At 40.1% G+C, this 10,731-nt stretch overlaps 1 protein-coding gene across 1 annotated transcript in view; it reads right to left on the reverse strand.

Annotated features, from left to right (window-relative positions):
* Positions 1 to 9,803, reverse strand: part of LOC128693642 (uncharacterized) — an 81,657-nt gene extending 71,854 nt beyond the window's left edge. Inside the window, exon 1 of the mRNA XM_070082086.1 lies at positions 9,706 to 9,803. The gene's annotated coding sequence lies outside the window, so the exon portion shown is untranslated. The remainder of the gene's footprint in view (positions 1 to 9,705) is intronic.
* Positions 9,804 to 10,731: the final 928 nt, after the last annotated feature.

Consider the following 10,731-nt stretch of genomic DNA (forward strand, 5'->3'; position numbering starts at 1 on the left):
ACCTATCACCAGGGAGAAACCAGGTGTTTATGAGACACCTGTCACCAGGGAGAGGCCAGGTGTTTACAAGGCACCTGTCACTAGGGAAAGGTCAGGTGTATCCCAGACACTTGTCACCAGGGGAAGGCCTGGTGTTTACCAGACAACTATCACCAGGGAGAGCGCAGGTTTTTGCAAGACACCTGTCACCAGGGAGAAGTCAGGTGTTTACCAGACACCTGATACTAGGGAGAGGTCAGGTGTTTACCAGACACCTGTCACCACGGGGAGGCCAGGTGTTTACCAGACACCTGTCACCAGGTAGAGGCCAGGTGTTTACAAGACACCTGTTACCAGGGAGATGCCAGGTGTTTACCAGACACCTGTCACCAGGTAGAGGCGAGGTGTTTACAAGACACCTGTTACCAGGGAGATGCCAGGTGTTTACCAGACACCTGTCACCAGGGAGAGGCCAGGTGTTTACCAGACACCTGTCACCAGGGAGAGGCCAGGTGTTTACCAGACACCTGTCACCAGGTAGAGGCCAGGTGTTTACAAGACACCTGTTACCAGGGAGATGCCAGGTGTTTACCAGACACCTGTCACCAGGGAGATGCCAGGTGTTTACCAGACACCTGTCACCAGAGAGAGGCCAGGAGTTTACCAGACACCTGTCACCAGGGAGAGGCCAGGTGTTTACCAGACACCTGTCACCAGGTAGAGGCCAGGTGTTTACAAGACACCTGTTACCAGGGAGATGCCAGGTGTTTACCAGACACCTGTCACCAGGGAGATGCCAGGTGTTTACCAGACACCTGTCACCAGAGAGAGGCCAGGTGTTTACAAGACACCTGTCACCAGGGAGAGGTCAGGTGTTTACCAGACACCTGTCACCAGGGAGAGGTCAGGTGTTTACCAGACACCTGTCACCAGGGAGAGGCCAAGTGTTTACCAGACACCTGTCACCAGAGAGAGGCCAGGAGTTTACCAGACACCTGTCACCAGGGGGAAGCCAGGTGTTTACAAGACACCTGACGACACCAATAAATAATTTAATAGCCAAGATAGCATTAAATTAATTACTTTCGGAAGGTAGATCATCTCCTGTATGTTGGTGGAGGTCACAATATCTAAAGTAATATTTCTAGTAGCGGTTTAATGTAATGTTGTAATTGGTGGATAGTAGAACTCTGTCAACACTGTAATGTAATAAGTAGCTAGTAGGTAATAGCAGAAGTTACTCTATTTAGAGCTTTACATACGAGTGAGGTTACGCAGGTTTATACAGTATATATAGTAACGTAGATGCAAGTTCCCTGGAATAATATATATATATATATATATATATATATATATATATATATATATATATATATATATATATATATATATATATATATATATATATATATATATATATATATATATATATATATATATATATATATATATATATATATATATATATATATATATATATATATATATATATATATATATATATATATATATATATATATATATATATATATATATATATATATATATATATATATATATATTATATATATATATATATATATATATATATATATATATATATATATATATATATATATAGAGGTGGTATATATGTATATATATATATATACATACATACATACATATATATATATATATATATATATATATATATATATATATATATATATATATATATATATATATATATATATATATATATATATATATATATATATATGACTGAGTTTACTAGGATAGCCTGGGGAGGTTAGGCCTAGGGATTTTGGTAGACTTTCTGGAACATTTTCGGACACATAGGGTGACAACACATCTGATTCATTCATTATTTAAAGTTCCGTGAAGGCTGAGTACGTCGGTGTATTTACTACTTAAGTACAATGGTTCCATACGTCACTAGATTACTTGACATCGACTAAAATGCTGTTTTGGGCTGACTACCGATATTACTTATTATACCGTAACTAGTTGTCTGTAAACTTTTCAGGTTCCTCCCCTCCCCCTTCCTTCCCCTCCCCTCGCCCTCCCGTCACCTCCCCTCCCCCTCCCCCTCCCCTTCCTCCCTCCCCTCTCCTGTAAGACCGTGCCGAATATGTAAAACTAGTCAATTAGCAAGAACTCATTTAAAATTAAGTCCTTTCTAAAATTTTCTCTTATACGTTTAAATATATATTTTTTTTCATTGATGTTAATGTAAAAATCAATAATTTTGTAGCAAAAGAACCTTAGAAAACTTACCTAACCTTATTATAACAAGCTCAATTTAATTTAGCCTAATCCAACTATATATATTTTAGAAAAGTTTACAATAATTTAATAATAAAGAAACAGAATTAAACATATTATTTTTTCGTTAGGCTCAGAATGATTTTTGCGAAATTATTTCATGCATAAATTTTTACTTGCCTTATTCGGCAAGAAGAGTATTGCTTTGTAAGCCAAAAACGCAAGTTTTACGTATTCGACACGAATACGTAAAACTATATATATATATATATATATATATATATATATATATATATATATATATATATATATATATATATATATATATATATATATATATATATATATATATATATATATATATATATATATATATATATATATATATATATATATATATATATATATATATATATATATATATATATATATAACTAGGAGCCTTAAACATCTATTATGGGAGGAAATGGGAATTTCCAGGCTCATCAGAAGAGGAGATGTTAACCTTATTGATTAATACGTTCATTTTAAAAGAGAATAATGGGATTAGGAAGGTTAACCATGACAATGAAATTAAAGTTGCTAGAGAATCAAGACCAGTCCTAAAGGATTCTTTCCAGTGTATAAAACAAATATCAGGAAAAAGAAAGACCACTAAAAACTAGGTCTGGAGAGCTGACTCATAATGAGCAGGAAATGTGCTCGCTTTTTAATAGTTATTTCTATTCAGTTTTCACACAGGAAGACACGATGGTATCCCAGAAACCTGTAATTATTCAGTCCCTGAGGAAAACAAATTAAGTAATATTATAGTCACAAGGGATATGATGATCAAACAATTAGATAAACTAAAACAAAATAAGTCCTCGGGCCCCGACGAACTTTATTCAAGGATACTTAAAGATTGCAAGTCAGCCGCTAACGAGACTAACTCAACGACCTAAACTGGTGTTGTACCGGAGGTGTGGAAGATGACTAATGTAATTCCTGTCAGGGGATAAGCTAGTTCTATCAAATTACCGTCCAATATGCCTGATGTCTAGAGTAGGAAAATTATTAAAAACAGTTACAGTCGATATTATTAGAAGTCATCTTAATCAGCTAAATTTTATTAATAAATGTCAGCATGGATTCACAAGAGGTCGTTCTTGCCTGACAAATATACTGACGTTCTTCAGTAAAGTATTTAAATTAATGGACAATGATAAATAATATGATGTTTATCTGGGTTTCAGTAAGGCTGTCGTTGGAGCACCTCAAAAAAAGACTGTTAAGACAAGTGACAATTCATGGTACAGGAGGCAAGGTTCTGGGCATGGCTGACCAATAGACAGCAGAGCGTTTGTATTACTGAGGCCTTGTCGTGCCGCAAGGATCAGTTAAGGGCCCGTTGTTGTTCATAATTTGCATTAATGGCCTTGATGAAGGAATTACTAGTGACAGGAGTAAATTCTCTGATGACACAAAATAGGGCGAATAATAGATTCTGAGAAGAATACCGTTGATTTTCAGAAGGATTTGGACAAATTAATGTCATGGTCTGAAAAGTGGCAGATACAGTGATTCAGTGTGGACAAGTGTAAAATCCTAATCCTTGGGAATGAAAATAACCCTCGTAGCCTCGTAGTTATAAAACAGGTGATGTAGAGTTTGATCATACAGAATGTGAATAGATTGGAATTCATGATCAAAAAAAATCTGAAGCCAAGACATCAGTGCCTAAGGTACGCAAGAGGCTAACAGATTACTTGGATTTATATCAAGAAGAATAAATACGTAGAAGAAGTCCAGAAGTTATTTTACAGCTCTATACATCACTAGTAAAGCCTCACTTAGATTATGCATTTCAGTTTTGGTCGCCATACTACAGAATAGACATAAATACATTGGAGAACATATACAGAATGACAAAATTTATCAGTTGTATAAGGAATCTGTCATACGAGGATCAACTGAGAGACATAAACCTTCACTGTCTCTTGAGAGACGTTGATGAGGAGAGACATCATTAAGTATACAAGTGGAAAATGGATATAAACAAAGGCTATATAAATATAGTACTAAGGATATCAAATCAAATAATAACTAGGTATTATGCAGGTTTCTGCATTGTGGACAAATGCGTCATAATTTTATAAATAATGTTAACAGCTGGTGGGCACTTTAAGCTAACTTTAAGTTTAAGTTAAGTCACAGCGTGACTTAGTTTCCACTGGAGTGTGGGATCAGCCTGGGGTCTGAGTGACTGTATGTGGTCACCTGGGAACAGCCTTGAATAAGCATCATGGAGGGCAAAAAAGTCCCCCAGAGCTAAGTATTCCACACTTTTTTTTTGGTCAGCAAGTTGACGCCGTAGGGTATTTTTTAGTCCACCATGATGCTTACCAGGGGTCTGTTAGGAGCCTAGCGCTTGTTGTGGAGTGGCGGAGGGAAAGTGAATTTGGGTGAGTTAATAAGGTTTTCCTAAGAAGCTAGTGAGTGGAGTGAGTTAATGGCGCCCACTGTGACCCACTGTGACCTAACACCATATTTATATATGGATATTTCTTTTTGTTTTCTTCTATGTTTTAGCCTGGCGATGACCCGATGTGTAAATGTTTAAGTGTAAAGTGCTGCAGGAAGGTTATGGGTGTTTTGTAGTGTTATATATATATATATATATATATATATATATATATATATATATATATATATATATATATATATATATATATATATATATATATATATATATATATATATATATATAAATATATATTTTATTATTATTTTTTTTTTTTTTTTTTTTTTTATTATCACACCGGCCGATTCCCACCAAGGCAGGGTGGCCCGAAAAAGAAAAACTTTCACCATCATTCACTCCATCACTGTCTTGCCAGAAGGGTGCTTTACACTACAGTTTTTAAACTGCAACATTAACACCCCTCCTTCAGAGTGCAGGCACTGTACTTCCCATCTCCAGGACTCAAGTCCGGCCTGCCGGTTTCCCTGAATCCCTTCATAAATGTTACTTTGCTCACACTCCAACAGCACGTCAAGTATTAAAAACCATTTGTCTCCATTCACTCCTATCAAACACGCTCACGCATGCCTGCTGGAAGTCCAAGCCCCTCGCACACAAAACCTCCTTTACCCCCTCCCTCCAACCCTTCCTAGGCCGACCCCTACCCCGCCTTCCTTCCACTACAGACTGATACACTCTTGAAGTCATTCTGTTTCGCTCCATTCTCTCTACATGTCCGAACCACCTCAACAACCCTTCCTCAGCCCTCTGGACAACAGTTTTGGTAATCCCGCACCTCCTCCTAACTTCCAAACTACGAATTCTCTGCATTATATTCACACCACACATTGCCCTCAGACATGACATCTCCACTGCCTCCAGCCTTCTCCTCGCTGCAACATTCATCACCCACGCTTCACACCCATATAAGAGCGTTGGTAAAACTATACTCTCATACATTCCCCTCTTTGCCTCCAAGGACAAAGTTCTTTGTCTCCACAGACTCCTAAGTGCACCACTCACTCTTTTTCCCTCATCAATTCTATGATTCACCTCATCTTTCATAGACCCATCCGCTGACACGTCCACTCCCAAATATCTGAATACGTTCACCTCCTCCATACTCTCTCCCTCCAATCTGATATTCAATCTTTCATCACCTAATCTTTTTGTTATCCTCATAACCTTATATATATATATATATGTGTGTAAAACTGGTCAATTAGCAAGAACTCATTTAAAATTAAGTCATTTCTAAAATTTTCTCTTATACGTTTAAAGATATATTTTTTTCATTAATGTTGATGTAAAAATTTATAATTTTGCACCAAAAGGAACTTAGAAAACTTACCTAACCTTATTATAACAAGCGTAATTTATTTTAGCTTAACCAAACAAAATATATTTTAGATTTGTTTACAGTAATTTAATACTAAACAAACACAGTGAAATATATTTTTTTCGTTAGGTTCAGAATGATTTTGGCGAAATTATTGCATACACAAATTTTCACTTGTCCTATATGGCAAGATGAGCGTTGCTATTTAAGCCAAGATGGCAAGTTCTGCCTATTCGGCACGACATATATATATATATATATTATATATATATATATATATACATATATATATATATATATATGTATATATATATATATATATATATATATATATATATATACATATATATATATATATACATATATATATATATATATATATATATATATATATATATATATATATATATATATATATATATATATATATATATATTATGAATTTTTAATTATTTTTCTAAAAGTGAATTTTTTCCTGATCCCTCCGATAATCAAACCTGGAGCAGTGAACACTGGTTTAGCGCTTTGTGAGGGTATCAAGGTAACCCTGGGGTAGTCTATTTTCGAATGTTTTGCATTCCTTATATGCTCCGGGACAAGGCTTAAAGTCCCTTAGGTTCCTCATTTTCTTCGTAACAGAAGATATTTACTGGTTTTCTAAAAGAATTGAAGATGTGTGGAACAGTCTGTCAAATAGGTTAATAGAAATTGCAACCTAAGGTAGTTTAAAATGAGATTAGATAAATATGTGAGTGAAAAGAACTGGGATTGATTAGTACCTGAGTGAGGTATTGCAGCACATGCTTGGGTGACTCTGGGAAAGGGCTAGACAAATAGGTGTGAGGGAATGATTTTGAGAAGAACATGCCTTGCATGGGCCAGTAGGCCTGCTGCAGTGTTCCTCCATTCTTATGTTCTTATAAGAGCTGTTTTCCTACTTCAGGTAGTCCTGCCAAACGTACAAGAAAGGATATGACCCACAATGGTCGACTATCACCCAGGTATCTATTTACTTGGAGGTGAACAAGAGTAACATGTGTAAGGAAGTCTGCCCACACGCCTGGCCCTTCCCAGGACTCGAACCTTCGTCCTTTCAGTTATAAGTCGAGTATCCTAACACCAAGGAACTAGAAAACAGTTAATAAAGGTAGTATAATTAATGGCAATTATGAGGAATTAGAGGTGATCCATAGAAAAAGAAATACATTCACCATCACTCCTTCAATAGATTTTTTTTTAAGAAGTGTGCAGACTTAACAATTTAAATGACTCTTTGAGCGGCAACATCGTCATCTCTCCTTCACTGTACTTCCCACCTCCAGGACTATAACATCCCAATCCGTCCTTCACAGTGCAAGCACTGTACTTCCCACCTCCAGGACTATAACATCCCAATCCGTCCTTCACAGTGCAAGCACTGTACTTCCCACCTCCAGGACTATAACATCCCAATCCCTCCTTCACAGTGCAAGCACTGTACTTCCCACCTCCAGGACTATAACATCCCAATCCCTCCTTCACAGTGCAAGCACTGTACTTCCCACCTCCAGGACTATAACATCCCAATCCCTCCTTCACAGTGCAGACACTGTACTTCCCACCTCCAGGACTATAACATCCCAATCCCTCCTTCACAGTGCAGGCACTGTACTTCCCACCTCCAGGACTATAACATCCCAATCCCTCCTTCACAGTGCAGGCACTGTACTTCCCACCTCCAGGACTATAACATCCCAATCCCTCCTTCACAGTGCAGGCACTGTACTTCCCACCTCCAGGACTATAACATCCCAATCCCTCCTTCACAGTGCAGGCACTGTACTTCCCACCTCCAGGACTATAACATCCCAATCCCTCCTTCACAGTGCAAGCACTGTACTTCCCACCTCCAGGACTATAACATCCCAATCCCTCCTTCACAGTGCAAGCACTGTACTTCCCACCTCCAGGACTATAACATCCCAATCCCTCCTTCACAGTGCAGGCACTGTACTTCCCACCTCCAGGACTATAACATCCCAATCCCTCCTTCACAGTGCAGGCACTGTACTTCCCACCTCCAGGACTATAACATCCCAATCCCTCCTTCACAGTGCAGGCACTGTACTTCCCTCCTCCAGGACTATAACATCCCAATCCCTCCTTCACAGTGCAGACACTGTACTTCCCACCTCCAGGACTATAACATCCCAATCCGTCCTTCACAGTGCAAGCACTGTACTTCCCACCTCCAGGACTATAACATCCCAATCCCTCCTTCACAGTGCAAGCACTGTATTTCTCACCTCCAGGACTATAACATCCCAATCCCTCCTTCACAGTGCAAGCACTGTATTTCTCACCTCCAGGACTATAACATCCCAATCCCTCCTTCACAGTGCAAGCACTGTATTTCTCACCTCCAGGACTATAACATCCCAATCCGTCCTTCACAGTGCAAGCACTGTATTTCTCACCTCCAGGACTATAACATCCCAATCCGTCCTTCACAGTGCAGGCACTGTACTTCCCACCTCCAGGACTATAACATCCCAATCCCTCCTTCACAGTGCAAGCACTGTACTTCCCACCTCCAGGACTATAACATCCCAATCCGTCCTTCACAGTGCAGGCACTGTACTTCCCACCTCCAGGACTATAACATCCCAATCCCTCCTTCACAGTGCAGACACTGTACTTCCCACCTCCAGGACTATAACATCCCAATCCGTCCTTCACAGTGCAGGCACTGTACTTCCCACCTCCAGGACTATAACATCCCTATCCAATAATATCTTATAAAACATCATGGTCAATATTATGATTTTCCTTCATAAAGAAGACTTCACGGGCGTCACATAGTGAAACCTGGGTGGACGACGCCGTGGAGTTTACCAGTGTGTGACGCACTACCTAGGTGCACATTGGTAAATCAAGACACATGTGCAACACTCGGATGTCTTTACTGTGAAAACGTTTCGCCACACAGTGGCTTCATCAGTCCAGTGAAAAGAAGAATGGTTGTAGATTAATGATCCTGATTTTTAATCATTCTTTTTGTATGGACTGATGAAACCACTGTGTGGCGAAACGTTTCCTCAGTAAAGATACCCAAGTGTTGCACATGTGTCTGATTTATCAACTTGTCGGTTCTCTGAGCCATTTATCTACATTAGTACTGCCAGCGTTGATACAGCCGCTGGAGTGTGGGAACGACAGTATGGACCAGTCCGAGGCCCGTATGGGCCAGTCAAGGACCTGTACGGACCCTGGATGCGCCCATACGGTATATAGTAACTGGCCAGTACAGTAAATAGTAACCGCACATTGTGTGGATACACAGTAACCGCACATTGTGTCAGTATATATTAACCGCACGTTGTGTGGGTATATAATAACATCTACCGCAAAGCTTCTCTCTCTATAGTGAGTGATAGTTGTGAAGGTATCTCGGGCTGGTCTTGCAGTTTTACACGCACTTCCTGCAATTAAGTTTACTAAGCTTTGAGTGAGCTTACTGTATTCCACCACTGTTATGTCTGCTAGTGTACGAGATGGTAGGAAGTCTGTCAACTGACCCCTAGTGTAGAAGGCAGATGTGTTAGTTTCTAAGCGGGTAGAAAGTCTATCAACTAACCTCTTGTGTAGAAGGCTGACAAGGAGGGTGAGACAGTAGCTGGGTTGAGTGCGTTTCCCAAGTGCCTCTCTCTTGCACGACCACCTCCACCAGACTGCCTCGTCAGAGCCTCCCTCACCTTCTTATATACGTTCACCGCGGGAGACCATCGAGCTGCCAGCTGCCTATGTTGTGGTAGTAGGGGTGCCTGGTACTCATTCACTGGCTGGCACTGAGAGTACTTGATCTGACAGCTAATTTCCATTTGAGAGTTCCTCCCAGTCTGATTTTTCCACGAATTTCTATTGGAGAATATTTTTCCATGTACCAAAAATTGAAACATTTGCTGTTGACAATTTTAAAATTGATTTTCTTATATCTGAGACTCGGGAAGAGTATTATTGTATTTTTGATATATAGAACTCCAGGTAACCAAAAAAGTATATATCAGCGTTCAGTGATTATATCCAGCAGCTGGACCAGCACAACACTGGTGTTGGTGCAGAACAACACTGGTGGCGGTCCAGCAGAGCACTGGTGGTGGTCCAGCACAGCACTGGTGGTGGTCCAGCACAGCACTGGTGGTGGTCCAGCACAGCACTGGTGGCGGTCCAGCACAGCACTGGTGGTGGTCCAGAACAACACTGGTGAAGGTCCAGAACAACACTGGTGGCGGTCCAGCACAGCACTGGTGGTGGTCCAGCACAGCACTGGTGGTGGTCCAGAACAACACTGGTGTAGGTCCAGAACAACACTGGTGTGGGTCCAGCGCAACACTGGTGGTGGTCCAGCACAGCACTGGTGTTGGTCCAGAACAACACTGGTGTTGGTCCAGAACAACACTGGTGTTGGTCCAGCACAACACCGGTGGCGGTCCAGCACAACACTGATGGCGGTCCAGCACAACAATGGTGGTGGTCCAGCACAGCACTGGTGTTGGTCCAGAACAACACTGATGTTGGTCCAGAACAACACTGGTGTTGGTCTAGCACAACACTGGTGGCGGTCCAGCACAACACTGGTGGCTGTCCAGCACAGCACTGGTGG

Source organism: Cherax quadricarinatus, chromosome 6, assembly GCF_038502225.1.
Source record: "Cherax quadricarinatus isolate ZL_2023a chromosome 6, ASM3850222v1, whole genome shotgun sequence".
Lineage (NCBI taxonomy): Eukaryota > Metazoa > Arthropoda > Malacostraca > Decapoda > Parastacidae > Cherax > Cherax quadricarinatus.